Consider the following 18,929-nt stretch of genomic DNA (forward strand, 5'->3'; position numbering starts at 1 on the left):
CTCATGCCTCGCTGAAGGGTCAAGTATTCCACTGCAGGTGCTGTGGACACCTGGCCTGGCGCTAAGTGTTCCCTCGTCTGTCAGAGTGGAGCGGCCACAAGTTTCAGTTTGAGTTTCGTTTTAGAGACACAGGCCCTTCGGCCCACCCAGTCCGCACTGACCATCGATCACCCCACACACATTAACTCCATCCTGCACACACGAGGGGCAATGGTTTCATTTGTCCCAGGTTGATTGCAGGTTTCATTACAAACCTGTATAGGAAAAATAAACTGCAGATGCTGGTTTAAATCGAAGGCAGACACAAAATGTGTGTATGTACTAGTGTGCGTGTCATGCTACTTTGTGTGTGTGTGTTGTCTATGTGTGGTGCGTGTGTGTGCGTATGTGTGTGTGTGTGTGTGTGCGTGCGTGTGTGTGTGCGTGTGTGTGTGTGTGTGTGTGTGTGTGTGTGTGCGTGTGTGTGCGTGTGTGTGTGTGTGTGTGTGTGCGTGCGTGTGCGTGTGTGTGTGTGTGTGTGCGTGTGTGTGCGTGTGTGTGCGTGTGTGTGCGTGTGTGTGTGTGCGTGTGTGTGTGTGTGTGTGCGTGTGTGTGCGTGTGTGTGCGTGTGTGTGTGTGCGTGTGTGTGTGTGTGTGTGCGTGTGTGTGCGTGTGTGCGTGTGTGTGTGTGTGTGTGTGTGTGTGTGTGTGTGCGTGTGTGTGTGTGTGTGTGTGCGTGTGTGCGTGTGTGTGTGTGTGTGTGCTACTTTGTGAATGTGTTGTCTATGTGTGTGTGTGCGTGTGTGCTTGTGCGTGTGTGTGCGTGTGCGTGTGCGTGTGCGTGTGCGTGCTACTGTGTGTGTGTATAGGAAAAAACCTGCAGATGCTGGTTTAAATCGAAGGTAGACACAGAGTGCTGGAGTAACAGCAGGTCAGGCAGCATCTCTGGAGAGAAGGAATGGGTGACGTTTCGGGTCGAGACCCTTCTTCAGACTGAATGTTACAAACCTGTAAGGTCTTGGTATAAATTAAACTATTGGTAATAAATAACGTGGAGAGTGTGGGAGGAACCGGAGCACCCGGGGAAAACCCACGCGGGTCACGGGGAGAACGTGCAAACTCCGTACGGACAGCGCCCGTGGTCGGGATCGAACCCGGGTCTCCGGCGCATCTAAGCGCTGTGCCACCGTGAACCATGCTGGTGGACTCCTGTTGTGTTTATTTCATGGAGGATTTGGAATACGTGTTTCAATGGAGATATTACATTTTGGATTATGGTTTTGAAAGAGGAGTCTATGAAGCTGAGGGCCGGCGATTTAGCTGAGATTTCCATCTGTTCATTGCTACATATCTAATCTAGATATATTCACTCATGCCCCTGGGTAGACAACAAAACATCTCCAACAGCATTGTTATCTCTGGGTAACACCGCAGTTACCAAAAGAAAATATCACCGGAGGGAATTAAAATGATTTTTCAATAAAATGTCAGATGTTTGTTGGACTCTGATTAGCTGAATATTCTAGTTTAGTTTTCGTTTAGAGATACAGTGTGGAAAAGGCCTCTTCAGCTCCACCTAGTCCGTGCCGACCAGCGAGCACACATTCATAGAAACATAGACAAAGAAAATTAGGTGCAGGAGTAGGCCATTCGGCCCTTCGAGCCTGCACCGCCATTCAATGTGATCATGGCTGATCATCCAACTCAGTATCCCGTACCTGCCTTCTCTCCATACCCCCTGATCCCTTTAGACACAAGGGCCACATCTAACTCCCTCTTAAATATAGCCAATGAACTGGCCTCAACTACCTTCTGTGGCAGAGAATTCCACAGATTCACCACTGTGTGAAAAAAACTTTCTCATCTCGGTCCTAAAAGACCCCCCTTATCCTTAAACTGTGACCCCTTGTTCTGGACTTCCCCAACATCGGGAACAATCTTCCTGCATCTAGCCTGTCCAACCCTTAAGAATTTTGTACGTTTCTATAAGATCCCCCCTCAATCTTCTAAATTCCAGCGAGTACAAGCCGAATCTATCAGTCTTTGTTCATATGAAAGTCCTGCCATCCCAGGAATCAATCTGGTGAACCTTCTCTGTACTCCCTCTATGGCAAGAATGTCTTTCCTCAGATTAGGAGACCAAAACTGTACGCAATACTCCAGGTGTGGTCTCACCAATGCCCTGTACAACTGCAGCAGAAACTCCCTGTTCCTATACTCAAATCCCCTCGCTATGAATGCCAACATACCATTCGCTTTCTTCACTGCCTGCTGCACCTGCATGCCTACTTTCAATGACTGGTGTACCACGACGCCCAGGTCTCGTTGCATCTCCCCTTCTCCTAATCGGCCACCATTCAGGTAATAGTCTGCTTTCCTGTTCTTGCCACCAAAGTGGATAACCTCACATTTATCCACATTATACTGCATCTGCCATGCATTTGCCCAATCACCTAACCTATCCAAGTCACGTTGCAGCCTCCTAGCATCTTCCTCACAGCTAACACTGCCCCCCAGCTTCGTGTCATCCGCAAACTTGGAGATGTTGCATTCAATTCCGACGTCCAAATCATTAATATATATTGTAAATAGCTGGGGTCCCAGCACTGAGCCTTGCGGTACCCCACTAGTCACTGCCTGCCATTCCGAAAAGGACCCGTTTATTCCTACTCTTTGCTTCCCGTCTGCCAGCCAGTTCACAAGTTCAATGTTTAGTTTAGAGATACAGCGTGGAAACGGGGCCCTTCGGCCCATCGAGTCCACGCCGACCAGTAATCGTTCTATCCCACACACAAGGGACAATTTCGCCGAAGCCAATTAACCTACAAACCTGAACGGCCTTTGGGAGTGTGGGAGGAAACCGGAGCACCCGGAGAAAACCCACGCGGGTCACGGGGAGAACATCCTGTTCTCTAGAGACAAGCACCTGTGGTTAGGATGGAACCCGGGTCTCTGGTGCTGTAAGGCAGCAACTCTACCGCTGTGCCACCGTGTTTACTTTGCACAACATCGCCAAAGAGGAGATTGACAGATTCTTGATCAGTGCGGGGTGTTAGGGGTTACGGGGAGAAGGCAGGAGAATGGGTTAGGAGGGAGAGATAGATCAGCCATGATCGAATGGCGGAGTAAACTCGATGGCCGAATGATCTTATAGCTTTTCAGTTGAGCGGTAAAATAGTTACAAATAACACCTACACCTTACAGAATGAGACTTGGTTTAGATTTTAGATTTAGAGATACAGCGCGGAAACAGGCCATTCGGCCACCGAGTCCGCGCTGCCCAGTGATCCTGCACATTAACACTATCCTACACCCACTAGGGACAATTTTTACATATTACCCAGTCAATTAACCTACAAACCTGTACGTCTTTGGAGTTGCTGTGGAAACTACACTAACAGTTACACACTCATTAACACACAAACCATACCACAGATTTTTGCTGAGCCTGACATTACTTCCATTTCTTCCCGGCTGTTATCAGGCAACTGAACCATCCTACCACAACCAGAGAGTGGGCTTGAACTACTATCTACCTCATTGGTGACCCCTTGGACTATCCTTGGTCGGACTTTGCTGGCTTTTCCTTGCACTAAACGTTATTCCCTTATCATGTATCTGTCCTCTGTAAACGGCTCGATTGAAATCGTGTGTTGCCTTTCCGCTGACTGGTTAACACGCAACAAAAGCTTTTCACTGTACCTTTACAACAAGTCAGGTACATTTTCTTGATTACAGTCTAATAACTGTGAAAAAGTTAATACTTACATTTTGGAAAAAACCAATAACCCCCACAATTAAAATGTGGACTACGGAAATGACAGAGACCCTGCATTTGGAAAAATAAGATTTGCCTTAATTGACAAACCTGAGTTATTTTTTAAAATATGGTCTCCATTTATTGAATTTTTAGAAAAGTAAATGGGTTTGGCACAGGACTAAAATAAAAATTTAAAATTAAAAGTTGAAACTTGAGTTAAGGGTTGGATGTACAACTGTGGTTATTGTCTCCCGGATCTACTCCCTTTAATTTTTAAAGTTATATCTTTTTTTAATCCTCTTATTCTCTCTTCCCAATAGTTTATAGTATTTTGTTGTTGTTTTTTTTTGTTGTTTTTTTTCCTTTCTTCTTTATTTTTTATTTTCTCTCTTTAAAAAATTAAAAATTGAAGCTATGTAAGAACTCTGTAACAAATGTGTCTTTTATTTCTATTTGTACATATGCTTTTCAAAAATTTAAAAAAAAAAAAAAAAACTAATTTGGCGGTTAATTGGCTTGGTAAATGTAAAGATTGTCCGTAGCGGGTGTAGGATAGTGTTAGTGTGCGGGGATCGCTGGGCGGTGCGGACCCGGTGGGCCGAAGGGCCTGTTTCCGCGCTGTATCTCTAAACTAAACTAACCGAACTGAACTAGATTAGGAGCAGGATTGGCGTATAATAACGATGAGGAAAGAGAATATTATGGGCTGCAACGCACATCTATATGCAAAGTAATGTCTAAAAGGGAATTATTTCAAGTGTACAATATAATGAGGTATTTGGATATTCTATTTATGTACTAATTGATGAGAAACAGTGATTACGTGGAAATTATCCATTATATCACCAAATTACATCCTTATTCTTTTTTATTGAGTTGTTTGTGTGGTGTGGGCCTTCGGTTATTGCTGAGCACTAATGCCCTGGAGAGGCTGCGGGTGGATTTGCTGTGACCACCCTAGCCACACACTCATCTCACCCCTGCCATCGGGAAGAAGCCTGAACACCCAGCTTGGGTATAGACACAAAATGCTGGAGTAACTCAGCGGGACGGGCAGCATCTCTGGGGAGAAGGAATGGGTGACGTTTTGGGTCGAGACCCTTCTTCAGACTGACCTATTTCTTTTCTCCAGAGAGGCTGCCTGACCCGCTGAGTTACTCCAGCACTTTCACAAGTTCACAAGTTATAGGAGTAGAATTAGGCCATTCGGCCCATCGAGTCCACTCCGCCATTCAATCATGTCTGATCTCTGTTTCCTAATCCCATTTTCCTGCCTTCTCCCCACAACCCTTGACATCCGTTCTAATCAAGAATTTGTCTACCTCTGCTTTAAAAATATCTACTGACGGCCTCCACTGCCCTCTGTGGCAATGAGTTCCACAGATTCACCATCCTCTGACTGAAGAAATTCCTCCTCATCTCCTTTCTAAAAGAGCGCCCTTTAATTCTGAGGCTGTGCCCTCTGGTCCTAGACTCTCCCACCAGTGGAAACATCCTCTCCACATCCACTCTATCCAGGCCTTTCATTATTCTGTATGTTTCAATGAGGTCCCCCCTCAACCTTCTAAACTCCAGCGAGTACAGGCCCTGTGCTGCCAAACGCTCATCAGATGCCAACCCACTCATTAAATGTTGTGTCTACCCTCGGTGTAAACCAGCATCTGCAGTTCCTTCCTGGACACACGGGATACAGGATACTGAGTTGGATGATCAGCCATGATCATATTGAATGGCGGTGCAGGCTCGAAGGGCCGAATGGCCTACTCCTGCACCTATTTTCTATGTTTCTATGTTTCTAACACAAATACAATGATAGGTTAGCAATAGGAAACCAAGTTATTCCGATCGGAAGTGATCCTTGATTATTATTTTAACAAGATATGGATTATATATTATATATTGAAGATTGTAATCTGCCGAGAGGAATGGTTTTTTTTTTAAAGCTAGTTGATGTTAAGATGTGACTGAATTGAGCTCTTCCACATTAACCAACTCAATGGCATTTCTGCTCCATAATCACTGGATTTTGTTTGAAATTTGAGGAGTGACGATCTTAAAAATTCCTTGGAAATGTTTTCTTTGTGTTGACTGCATGTTGGTGTGCTCTGACAGGAATGTCAGTTCACTGCAAAAACATCGTTACACTGAAGATTCCTCCTGTCCCATTGATTTTCCCAATCTTCCGTTGATCACTACACAATAAAAATGATCCTGTGTAGATTATGGACCTGCGGTGGTTATTCTGATGCTGACATCAAAAGGTTCAGGTACTTTACTGGTGTACAGAGGATTCCCGTGATCACGATCCAGTCTATAATCTGATTGAGGGCACAGTGCTGGAGTAACTCAGCGGGTCAGGCAGCATCTCTGGAGAACATGGATAGGTGACGTTTCACAGAGTGCTGGAGTAACTCAGCGGGTCAGGCAGCATCTGTGGAGAACACGGATAGGTGACGTTTCACAGAGTGCTGGAGTAACTCAGCGGGTCAGGCAGCATCTGTGGAGAACACGGATAGGTGACGTTTCACAGAGTGCTGGAGTAACTCAGCGGGTCAGGCAGCATCTGTGGAGAACACGGATAGGTGACGTTTCACAGAGTGCTGGAGTAACTCAGCGGGTCAGGCAGCATCATTGAAGAACATGGATAAGTGAGTTTTCACAGAGTGCTGGAGTAACTCAACGGGTCAGGACTCTTCTTTTGAAGAAGGATATTGAGCTGAGCCTTCACCTATCCATGTTCTCCAGAGATGCTCCTGGACCTGCTGAATTACTCCAGTACTTTGTCTGTTTTATTGTAAACCAGCATCTGCACTTGCTTTTGCTCTGATCTGATGGAGGAGTTCTGATGCGATGGTGTCTTTGTTGAATTCTGAGATGGGATTGTCACCCTGAAATTGCCTCAGAGTATACATTGTTGGTGTTTTTTTAACATATTTCTCGTAGATGTTTACGGAATTCTCGATGCTCCAATATCATTATCAACCTTTTACTTTCCTCACGTTTGTTTGACTGATTGATTGAAAGATACAACTTTGAAACAGAGTCCACATTGACCACCCGTTCACACTAGCTCCACGTTATCCCACGATCTCATCCACCCCCAACACACAAGGAGCAATTTACAGAGGGCCAATTTAACCTGCAAACCCGCACGTCTTTGGGATGTGGGAGGGAACCGAAACACTCGGAGGAAACCCACGCAAGGGGAGTACGAGATCTGGGTGTCCTAGTGCATCAGTCACTGAAAGGAAGCATGCAGGTACAGCAGGCAGTGAAGAAAGCCAATGGAATGTTGGCCTTCATAACAAGAGGAGTTGAGTATAGGAGCAAAGAGGTCCTTCTGCAGTTGTACAGGGCCCTAGTGAGACCGCACCTGGAGTACTGGGTGCAGTTTTGGTCTCCAAATTTGAGGAAGGATATTCTTGCTATTGAGGGCGTGCAGCGTAGGTTTACTAGGTTAATTCCCGGAATGGCGGGACTGTCATATGTTGAAAGACTGGAGCGACTAGGCTTGTATACACTGGAATTTAGAAGGATGAGAGGAGATCTTATCGAAACGTATAAGATTATTAAGGGGTTGGACACGTTAGAGGCAGGAAACATGTTCCCAATGTTGGGGGAGTCCAGAATAGATGACATTTCACAGAGTGCTGGTGTAACTCAGCGGGTCAGGCAGCATCTCTGGAGAACATGGATATGTACAAAATGCTGGAGTAACTCAGTGGGACAGGCAGCATCTCTGGAGAACTTGGATGGGCGACATTTCAGAATGGGAGTTTAAGAATAAGGGATAGGCCATTTAGAACTGAGATGAGGAAGAACTTTTTCAGTCAGAGAGTTGTGAATCTGTGGAATTCTCTGCCTCAGAAGGCAGTGGAGGCCAATTCTCTAAATGCATTCAAGAGAGAGCTAGATAGAGCTCTTAAGGATAGTGGAGTCAGGGGGTATGGGGAGAAGGCAGGAACGGGGTACTGATTGAGAATGATCAGCCATGATCACATTGAATGCCGGTGCTGGCTCGAAGGGCCGAATGGCCTCCTCCTGCACCTATTGTCTATTGTCTATTGTCTATAACGTGTGAACTCCACACAGACAGGTCCCGAGGTCGGGATTGAACCCGGGTCTCTGTCGCTGTGAGGCAGTGGCACTACCCGCTGCACCAATGCGTCACTCTAAACTTTAGATGAAAGTTCAGAGAGAGTGAGAGAGAGATGATGATTTGCAATTTGAATGAGCTTTGATGTGAAGTATGTGAAATGTGCGTTTATTTATAGTTTAGATGATTAAGAAGGTCCAAACACGACACTGGTGTTGGAGTATGTGAGTAGCATGGATAATGTGGATGTAAGCGGGTTATTTGACTTGGACTGTGATCACAGTACTACAGGACACACTGGCAAAATTGATAGCCCTCTGGTGAAGGAGATTAAAGGAATGTATTCTCCCACAGGGGCAATGGTTATGCGAAGCAGATTTTGAGGAAAACCAACTAATGCAGTGTCAATTAACTTTCAAGGAAGTGAAAGATAACAGCTAAGAATGTCAGTTAAGGTTAGAGGAATAATTACCAAGTGTGATAATTTAATAATCTGCAGAATACGATTGTTCCCAACCTGCTAGAAGCTGTGCTATTTTCGTGCTCAATAATAGGATGCTTTAAAGAACCTCTATTGACATTCCGATCATTTCGTTGACATCCGCGTTTGAAACTTTGAGTCAAAATCAAAAAGGCGTCTCAGCTCGGAGACACCCTGTCCAAACGTCTTCACTTGTTGTTTGAGTTCAAGGAAAGATTTGAAAGAAAAGCTGAGGATTAAACGCAGCAGAGTCTTTGCTTCTGATAATTAATGAGTGAACATGATAGATACCAAACTTTGGATATCATCACCTTTGGAGAATATTCTTTCAATTTCTTAGTTTAGGTTTATTGTTGTCACGCGTACCGGAGGTACAGTGAAAAGCTGATTTGAAATTCTTCCTTATCTCCATTTAAAAGGTATGTCCTGTTATTCCGAGGCTCTGCCCTCTGATCCGACCTAGACTCTCCCAATAGTGGAAACATCCTCTACACAACGCTCGATCTCGGCCTCTCATTATTCGGCAAGTTTCAGTGAGTTTTCCGAGGATGAACTTGAGTACAATAGTTAGAGCAAAGGGGAAGATACAGAGTGCAGAATATACACCGATCAGCCAAAACATCATGACCACTGACAGGTGAAGTGAATAACATTGATTATCTTGTTACAATGACACCTGCCAAGGGGTGGGATATATTAGGCAGCAAGTGAACAGTCAGTTCTTGACGTTGACGTGTTGGATGCAGGAGAAATGGGCAGGGGTAAAGACCTGAGCGACTTTGACAAGGGCCAAATTGTTATGGCCAGACGACTGGGTCAGAGCATCTCTGAAACGGCAAGGCTTGTGGGGTGCTCCCAGTCAGCAGTGGTGAGTACCGACCGACAGTGGTCCGAGGAGGGACAAACCACAAACCGGCGACAGGCAGGGTGTTGGGCGCCCAAGGCTCATCCATGAGTGGAGAGAGCTGTTTGTTACTGTGAGAAATAATTTTGTAAATTTCACGTTAGTAAAACGAAGTAACAGGGCGGCACGGTGGCGCAGCAGGTAGAGCTGCTGACTCACAGTGCCAGAGTCCCGGCTTCCATCATGTGCAGAGTTTGTACATTCTCCCTGTGGTTTCCTCCCACATCTCAAAGACGTACAGGTGTGGAAGTTAATTGGCTTTGGTAAAATTGTACATTGTCCCTAGTGTGTGCAGGATAGTGCTAGTGTACCGACGGGGTGATTCGACTTGGTGGGCCAAAGTGCCTGTTATCTCTAAACTAAAATAAATGGTTATGGGGAGAAGGCAGGAGAATGGGGCTAGGAGGGAGAGATAGATCAGCCACGATCGAATGGCGGAGTAGACTCGATGGGCCGAATGGCCTAATTCTGCTCCTATCTCTTATGACAAGATCCTTATTATCTCATCTAAGCTATCGGTATTTTAAGTATGGTAATGGCTGCTGCTGTTTTTAATTCATCATTTTCATTCATGGTCTCATCAATACCAAGGCTGACAAAGTATATGTTCCCGGTTTTTGTTCTGCTGGCGGAGAGATCCCTCTGATCCCACACGACAACTAATCCCTGTTGCTTTGGGCTTCTACCCACTGCCAGGCACCAGTCCTCAGCCTGTTCCAGTCGCCCGCGGTTGGACCAGTTGTCAAAGTGACTCTTAACATAAAAAATACATGGAGAACAAAAAAAATATTCATATTGTCGATAAGGTGCCTGTGAAATGAGACAATCCTGTGCAAGTAATAGCTGACCGTCTGTCACTCCAACATGTCAAGGGTTCGTTATTGTAAAGGAGGATGCCTTCTCTCTCGTGTTTTCCCTCTCTCTCACACACATTCTCTCTCCCTCTCTCCCTCTCTCCCTCTCTCCCTCTCTCCCTCTCTCCCCTCTCTCCCTCTCTCCCTCTCTCCCTCTCTCCCTCTCTCCCTCCCTCTCCCTCCTCTCCCTCCCTCTCCCTCCCTCTCCTCCCTCTCCCTCCCTCTCCCTCCCTCTCCCTCCCTCTCCCTCCCTCTCCCTCCCTCTCCCTCCCTCTCCCTCTCTCTCCCTCTCTCTCCCTCTCTCTCCCTCTCTCTCCCCCTCTCTCTCCCGCTCTCTCCCGCTCTCTCCCGCTCTCTCCGTTCCTACCCAGGGAGACTGCCTCTCTCCTCTCATTTTCTCCCTCACCTCTCTCCCACTTTCTCTCATTCATTTCTCTCTCTCTCTCTCTCTCTCTCTCTCTCTCTCTCTCTCTCTCTCTCTCTCTCTCTCTCTCTCTCTCTCTCTCTCTCTCTCTCTCTCTCTCTCTCTCTCTCTCTCTCTCTCTCTCTCTCTCCCTCTCCCTCTCCCTCTCCCTCTCCCTCTCCCTCTCCCTCTCCCTCTCCCTCTCCCTCTCCCTCCCCCTCTCCCACCACCTCTCCCACCACCTCTCCCTCTCCCTCTCTCATTTCTCTCAGTCTCTCCCTGTATCTGTCTCTGTCTCTCTCTGTCTCTCTGTCTCTCTCTGTCTCTCTCTGTCTCTCTCTGTCTCTCTCTGTCTCTCTCTGTCTCTCTCTGTCTCTCTCTGTCTCTCTCTGTCTCTCTCTGTCTCTCTCTGTCTCTCTCTGTCTCTCTCCCTCTCTCCCCCCTCATCCCCAGCGTTGTACATCTGTGTGTGTGTGTCGGGGCTGTGGAGCAGATTTTGATGTGAGGTGCTGCTGGATGTGTATGTTACTGCCAGCTCCGCGGCCAGCTGTCCCCATCACCTTCCAGCAAGGCCGGTCACCACAGGCTCTGATAGATACCTTACCTCCAACTTTGGAAATCACTTATAGTTTAAAATTTTTAGTTTAGAGATACAGCGCGGAAACAGGTCCCTTCGGCCCACCGAGTCCGCGCCGACCAGCGATCCCCGCACACTAACACTAAGATCACATTGAAATGGCGGTGCTGACTCGAAGGGCCGAATGGCCTCCTCCTACACCTATTGTCTATTGCCTATTGTCTATCCTACACACCACTATGGACAATAGTTTCATTCCTGAGAACTATATTCTGCGCGCTCTAACTTCCCCATTGCTCTATTCACAAAATGCTGGAGTAACTCAGCAGGTCAGGCAGCATCTCGGGAGAGAAGGAATGGGTGACGTTTCGTCCCGAAACGTCACCCATTCCTTCTCTCCCGAGATGCTGCCTGACCTGCTGAGTTACTCCAGCATTTTGTGAATAAATCGAGAGTGTGCAAGACAAAGATTTTCATTGTACCTCGGTACACTTGACAATAATAAACCTGAACTTAAACATGCTTGAAATTACTGTTGACCACTTGGGCTCACGGATGATATTTTACTTGGGTTGTTTTTTTCCGTACACTTAACATTATCCAAGATTCACTTTTAATTTATTGCTAAAATGGGCGCAGCGGTAGAGTTGCAGCCTTACAGCGAATGCAGCGCCGGAGACTCGGGTTCGATCCTGACTACGGGCGCCGTCTGTACGGAGTTTGTACGTTCTCCCCGTGACCTGCGTGGGTTTTGTCCGAGATCTCCGGTTTCCTCCCACACTCCAAAGACATGCAGGTTTGTAGGTTAATTGGCTGGGTAAATGAAAAATTGTCCCTAGTGTGTGTAGGATAGTGTTAGTGTGCGGGGATCGCTGGGCGGCGCGGACCCGGTGGGCTGAAAGGGCCTGTTTCCGCGCTGTATCTCTAAACTAAACTAAACTAAATCTCTGTGAGATGTTCCCACTTCATTAAACAGAAACACAAGGAACTGCAGATGCTGGAATCTTGAGGGAAAAACACAAAGTGCTGGAGGAACTCAGCAGGTCATAGAAACATAGAAACATAGGTGCAGGAGGAGGCCATTTGGCCCTTCGAGACAGCACCGCCAATCATTGTGATCATGGCTGATCATCCACAATCAGTAACCCGTGCCTGCCTTCTCCCCATATCCCCTGATTCCACTAGCGCCTAGAGCTCGATCTGACTCTCTTTTAAAGGCAGCATCTATGGAGGAAATATGCTGTACTTCTGTTCAGGTCTGTTCAGGTGCTGTTAAACTAAACTCGACGGTCCCAATCTGAAACATCACCAGTCCATTCCCTCCACAGATGCTGCCCGACACGCTGAGTTCTTCCAGCACTTTTGTGTTTTGTTCAAGTTCATGAAACATTGCGTGGATAGAGTGGATGCGGAGAGGATGTTTCCACTAGTGGGAGAGTCTAGGACCAGAGGGCACAGCCTCAGAATTAAAGGACGTTCTTTTAGGAGGAGATGAGGAGGAATTTCTTTAGTCAGAGGGCAGTGAATCTGTGGAATTCTTTGCCACAGAAGGCTGTGGAGGCCAAGTCAATAGATATTTTCAAGGTAGAGATAGATAGATTCTTGATTAGTACGGGTGTCAGGGGTTATGTGGAGAAGGCAGGAGAATAGATCAGCCACGATTGAATGGTAGAGGAGACTTGATGGGCCGAATGGCCTAATTCTACTCCTATCCCTTATGAACTTGATTCTATTCATGGAAGAGATTGCTGTCAACCAATGTATACGCATAAACAGAGCACAGTTTGCATTCATTATCTGTGAAATATTATGAAAGTGCATGAGAATTCAGGAAATTATAATGAGAATATTATAAACATATAAAATTCTTAAGGGATTGGACAGGCGGGATGCAGGAAAAATGTTCCCCATGTTGGGGGAGTCCAGAACCAGGGGGGGTCACAGTTGAAGAATGAGGGGTAGGCCATTTGGGACTGAGATGAGGAAAAAAAAATTTCACCCAGAGCGTTGTGAATCTGTGGAATTCTCTGCCACAGAAGGCAGTGGAGGCCGATTCATTGGATGTTTTCAAGAGAGAGTTGGATATAGCTCTTCGGGCTAACGAAATCAAGGGATATGGGGAGAAAGCAGGAACGGGGTACTGATTGTTTGGTGCTGGTTTATGATTGTATTGTATTTTTATTGCTTATTTTTATTGGTCTTATTGTTGAACTGCGGGTAATCTTTCATTTCACTGCACATTCATGTGTATGTGACAAATAAATTGACTATTGACTAATGATCAGCCATGATCATATTGAATGGCGGTGCTGGCTCGAAGGGCCGAATGGCCTACTCCTGCACTTATTTTCTATATTTCTATGTTTCAAAAGAAATTTGATGAATATCTATGTTGGCATGAACCTGCTGCCCGGCTGTAAAGGGCTGTCATACTCTTCTTATCTTGATTCACACCAACATCAAATCACACCAGCGTTTGTTCTCACCTAGTTCCAGCAACCTTTCTGTCATGGGCCTCCTCCAGTGCCATAGTGAGGCCCACCGGAAATTGGAGGAACAGCACCTCATATTTCGCCTGGGCAGCTTGCAGCCCAGTGGTATGAACATTGACTTCTCCAACTTTAGATAGTCCCTCTGTCCCTCTCTTCCCCTCCTCCTTCCCAGATCTCCCTCTATCTTCCTGTCTCCACCTATATCCTTCCTTTGTCCCGCCCCCCTGACATCAGTCTGAAGAAGGGTCTCGACCCGAAACGTCACCCATTCCTTCTCTCCTGAGATGCTGCCTGACCTGCTGAGTTACTCCAGCATTTTGTGAATAAATACCAGCAAACAATGACCTGTTCCCTTTATCATTGATACTTTTTTTGCATATCTTTCATTCATTTGTTCCGTATTTCTCTACATCATTGTCTACAACCCTTTCCCCTGACTCTCAGTCTGACGAAGGGTCTCGACCCAAAACGTCACCCATTCCTTCCCTCCAGAGATGCCGCCTGTCCCACTGAGTTACTCCGGCAGTTCTTCGGTTTAAACCAGCATCTGCAGTTCTTTCCTGCACATCTCTGGAGAACATGGATGGGTCGAGACCCTTCTTCGAACTCAGGAAGGGTCCCGACCCGAAACATCACCCATCCACGTTCTCCAGAGAGGCTTTTCACTGTACCTCGGTACACGTGACCGTACACCAAACTGAAACGCCGGTCGAGTGTTGGGAAACCTGGGGGTCAGAACTCAGAAACCCAGACCATTGCAGCAATGTTTAGTTTTATTTCAGACTAGACCAAGTGGAACCGTTGGGCCCGTTCCTCATAGAGGGGGGACAGGGAAGGGGAGAGGGTGTGACTGAGTGAGCCCTGAACTCAAAGCCTCTCCTGTATTGTTGTACCCTCAACCCCCCACTCAATCCCCTTTATCCCCCCCTCCTCCCCCATTGACCCACACCATCCCCCTTAGCCATCCTCACTTGCCCCTCCCCAGCCCCCACCCCCACTTGCCCCTCCCCCACTTGCCCCTCCCCTACCCCCACTCCCCCCAGCCCTGCCTCTACCCCCATTTCCCCTCCCCGCCCCTATTCCCCCCTCCCCTCACCCTACCCCCACTCTCCCTGCCCACACCCTACTCTCCCCCCCACCTCCAATCTTCCCTTCTCCCCACCCCCACTCTCCCCCAACCCCACTCTTCCCTTCTCCCCACCCCCACCCTCCCCTGCCCCCCACACCCACTGTCCCCCTTCCCCCCACCCGTCCTCCCCCCACCCCCACTCTCCCCCACCCCCACTCTCCCCCACCCCCACTCTTCCCTTCTCCCCACCCCCACCCTCCCCTGCCCCCCACACCCACTCTCCCCGACCCCCACCCCCATTCTCTCCTCCCACACTCTCATCTCTCAGGCGCACGGGTCCCATTGTGACGTCACACACTGAAGACCTTCAAGAAATGGGTTGGAGAGGAAATTGTTTAAACTTTAAAATCTCTCTAGCTTTAGAAATGTAGCTTGGAATTTAGAAGATTGAGGGGGGATCTTATAGAAACTTACAAAATTCTTAAGGGGTTGGACAGGCTAGATGCGGGAAGATTGTTCCCGATGTTGGGGAAGTCCAGAACAAGGGGTCACAGTTTAAGGATAAGGGGGAAGTCTTTTAGGACCGAGATGAGAACGTTTTTCTTCACACAGAGAGTGGTGAATCTGTGGAATTCTCTGCCACAGAAGGTAGTTGAGGCCAGTTCATTGGCTATATTTAAGAGGGAGTTAGATGTGGCCCTGGTGGCTAAAGGGATCAGGGGGTATGGAGAGAAGGCAGGTACAGGATACTGAGTTGGACGATCAGGCATGATCATATTGAATGGCGGTGCAGGCTCGAAGGGCTGAATGGCCTCCTCCTGCACCTATTCTATGTAACACACATACACAAGGACAGAGAGTTTTAGTAATATACAGATAGATAGATGTCCCACATCATCAGTATTTTTGTTTTTAGATTATTGCTGTTCCCCATTTATTATCTGCATTCATTACTGGGGAACTTTGGTCAGCATTTCAAAGATGTGAATAAAATGGCAATTAGCATGTTTCAGTAAAAGTGTATTCTGTCCTGTGGCATTTCTTCTGTTACACCATTATGCATTCATGCTTCAATTAAATTAGCCTCCCACTGTTTGAAAGGCAGTTGGATTTATTTTCTTGATGGAGGCGTGGGTAAAGGGGACAGTGAAAGAAAACCAGCTTCCAGTCCCAATTTGACAAAATGATTGCTTATTTGAATTACTTTGACGATCAGAGTTCCAATGGGTAGATCAGTTCCTAACACGGACTGATTTTAGATTTTCTTTTGTGCAGGAAAATAACTGCAGATGCCGGTACAGATCGAAGGTATCACAAAATGCTGGAGTAACTCAGCGGGTCAGGCAGCATCTCTGGAGAGACGAAATGAGGGAAGGAGGGTCTCGACCCGAAACGTCACCCATTCCCTCTCTCCTGAGTTACTCCAGCATTTTGTGATACCTTCGATTTTCTTTTAAACCTTTCAACACCTTGCAGTTTAGAAATTGCTGTGTGTGTGTGTGTGTGTGTGTGTGTGTGTGTGTGTGTGTGTGTGTGTGTGTGTGTGTGTGTGCGTGTGTGTGCGTGTGTGTGTGTGTAAAATCAGAGGGTTACAGTCACACGTAATTTAGTTTTTTATTTCATTGGCTTTGCAGCTAACAAACCTTGGTGCTGAGATGGAATAAAACAGTTGCATTAGTTTACAGGAGCTATGGCTGTCTCTGATGAGGGACGGCTATTTCTTTGCATCAGCACCTGTTTCCATGTCAACAGTTGCCATGATATGTTTAACTGTGAAAGATTTCTTTTTAATTATGATTGAACTCCCCTCCAGTTTTAGTGAGGCATCTGGGGATATTTGATCTTCCTCTTCAGGAACCACTTGGAGAGATAAAGGGTGGTTTCAGCTGAAAATTACAGCTGCCTGGCATTCTCCCCAAGTGCTGCCCTACGGTTGATGAGAGCGACGTTGATAATGCTAAATCTCCGCAAAGTGCATAATGGCCAAACAGGGGGGACGCGATCTCGCTAATGTTTTCCTGACTCTCCTTTGTCTGAAGAAGGGTCTCGACCCGAAACGTCACCTATTCCTTTTCTTCAGAGATGCTGCCTGACCCGCTGAGTTACTCCGGCATTTTGTGTCTATCTCCTTTAGTTTAGCTTAGTTTGGAGATGCAGCGCGAAAACAGGCCCTTCGGCCCACCGAGTCCGCGCCGACCAGCGACCCCCGCACGCTAACACTATCCTACACCCACTAGGGACAATTTCACATTTACACCAACCTACAAACCTGTACGTCTTTTGGAGTGTGGGAGGAAAACGAAGATCACGGAGAAAATCCACGCAGGTCACGGGGAGAACGTACAAACTCCGTACAGACAGCGCCCGTAGTTAGGACCAAACCTGGATCTCTGGCGCTGTGAGGCAGCAACTCTACCGCTGTGCTACAGTGCCGACCCTCGTGGTAATTAAATCATAAAACAGTCATAATCAATGACAGCTTCAATGTGATCAGCTATTTTCTGTTTAGTTCCGTTTAGCTTAAGGTGAAGGGGAAAACATTTAATAGGAATCTGAGGGGTGACTTTTTCACACAGAGGGTGGTGGGTGTATGGAACGAGCTGCCAGAGGAGGTAGTTGAGGCTGGGACTATCCCAACGTTTAAGAAACAGTTAGACAGGTACATGGAGAGGACAGCTTTGGAGGGATATGGACCAAATGCAGGCAGGTGGGACTGGTGTAGCTGGTAGATACATGTTGGTCGGCGTGGACTGACCTGCTGAGGTACTTTAGCCCTTTGTGTCCTTTCTTGTAAACCAGCATCTGCACTCCCTTGTCTGTTCTTGCAGCTGTTTGCAGAAGGTTTTACATAATTTAAAAATGAAAAGCAAAATGACAAGAAAAAATACAATGACGTGATGGATTTCATTCGGCTGCATCAAGCAGTAGGATTACCTTATTCACTATCATTTCCAGCTCATGGTTTCCCTTCTGTGGTGCTCATCAAGGTATGAAATGTTCATCCTGAGAAATACACAGAGGTTCCCAAATCTGGACACTGAGTGTTGTGATCAAGGACTGACAGGTTAGGCATCGCAGTGCAGTGTGAAGCTCGTGAAGCCGTTAATGCCAAGAGAAACAGCAAAGCCACACCAACAGCTTCAAGGGGTTGGACACGTTAGAGGCAGGAAACATGTTCCCAATGTTGGAGGGAGTCCAGAACAAGGGGCCACAGTTTAAGAATAAGGGGTAGGCCATTTAGAACTGAGATGAGGAAGAACTTTTTCAGTCAGAGAGTTGTGAATCTGTGGAATTCTCTGCCTCAGAAGGCAGTTGAGGCCAATTCTCTGAATGCATTCAAGAGAGAGCTAGATAGAACTCTTAAGGATAGCGGAGTCAGGGGGTATGGGGAGAAGGCAGGAACGGGGTACTGATTGAGAATGATCAGCCATGATCACGTTGAATGGCGGTGCTGGCTCGAAGGGCCGAATGGCCTCCTCCTGCACCTATTGTCTATTATTTTCTGACAAACAGTCCAGCAGAGTATTGCCCTAGGGCAGTCACGGTGGCGCGGCGGTAGAGTTGCCGCCTTACAGCGAATGCAGCGCCGGAGACCCGGTTCCATCCCGACTACGGGCGCTGTCTGTTCGTTCTCCCCGTGACCTGCGTGGGTTTTTACCGAGATCTTCGGTTTCCTCCCACACTCCAAAGACGTGCAGGTTTGTAGGTTAATCGGCTTGGTAAATGAAAAAAAACATTGTCCCTAGTGGGTGTAGGATAGTGTTAGTGTGCTAAAATAAACCCAAGCACATCCCCGATTGGCAAACTGTCCGGAGATCGTCCACCGATGCCGCATGCATAGAGGCACCATGTTGTGGATCCATTTTCCAAGTCCAGTCCGTGCTCCAGTCGTTGTGAGCGGTGCCCGATCCAGGCGAGCCCCAAGCTGCTGCAGAGCCTCCAGCCGTCACCTTCCTTGGTTGACCAGGAAGCCATCCCTCTCCCCACCCGTCCGTCCGTCCGTCCAACAATGCCGCTTGGACAGGTTTTGTAGCCGTTTGACTTTAACCAGGAAGCTGCCCCTTGCTCGAGTTATCATTTCTGCAGAATACCATTAGTGTCAGGTTTAGTTTGGAAATACAGCCTTTGGCCCAACCAGTCCATGCCGACCAGCGATCCCCGCACACCAACCCTATCCTACACACACTAAAGGGCAATTTACAATTACACCAAGCCAATTAACCATCAGGCATTTATTCACAAAGTGCTGGAGTAACTCAGCAGGTCGGGCAGCATCTCGGGAGAGAAGGAATGGGTGACGTTTCGGGTCGAGAC

General features: G+C 47.3%; 1 protein-coding gene across 11 annotated transcripts in view; it reads left to right on the plus strand.

Annotated features, from left to right (window-relative positions):
- Positions 1 to 18,929, plus strand: part of LOC144600001 (teneurin-2-like) — a 1,473,402-nt gene that overhangs the window by 954,611 nt on the left and 499,862 nt on the right. Inside the window, exon 1 of one of the 11 annotated variants that reach the window (XM_078411311.1) lies at positions 8,778 to 8,849. The exons of the other annotated variants lie outside the window; for them this stretch is intronic. The gene's annotated coding sequence lies outside the window, so the exon portion shown is untranslated. Of the gene's footprint in view, positions 1 to 8,777; positions 8,850 to 18,929 lie in introns of those variants that run through there. 11 annotated transcript variants of the gene reach the window in all.

This window comes from Rhinoraja longicauda, chromosome 14, assembly GCF_053455715.1.
Source record: "Rhinoraja longicauda isolate Sanriku21f chromosome 14, sRhiLon1.1, whole genome shotgun sequence".
Classification (NCBI taxonomy): Eukaryota; Metazoa; Chordata; class Chondrichthyes; order Rajiformes; family Arhynchobatidae; genus Rhinoraja; species Rhinoraja longicauda.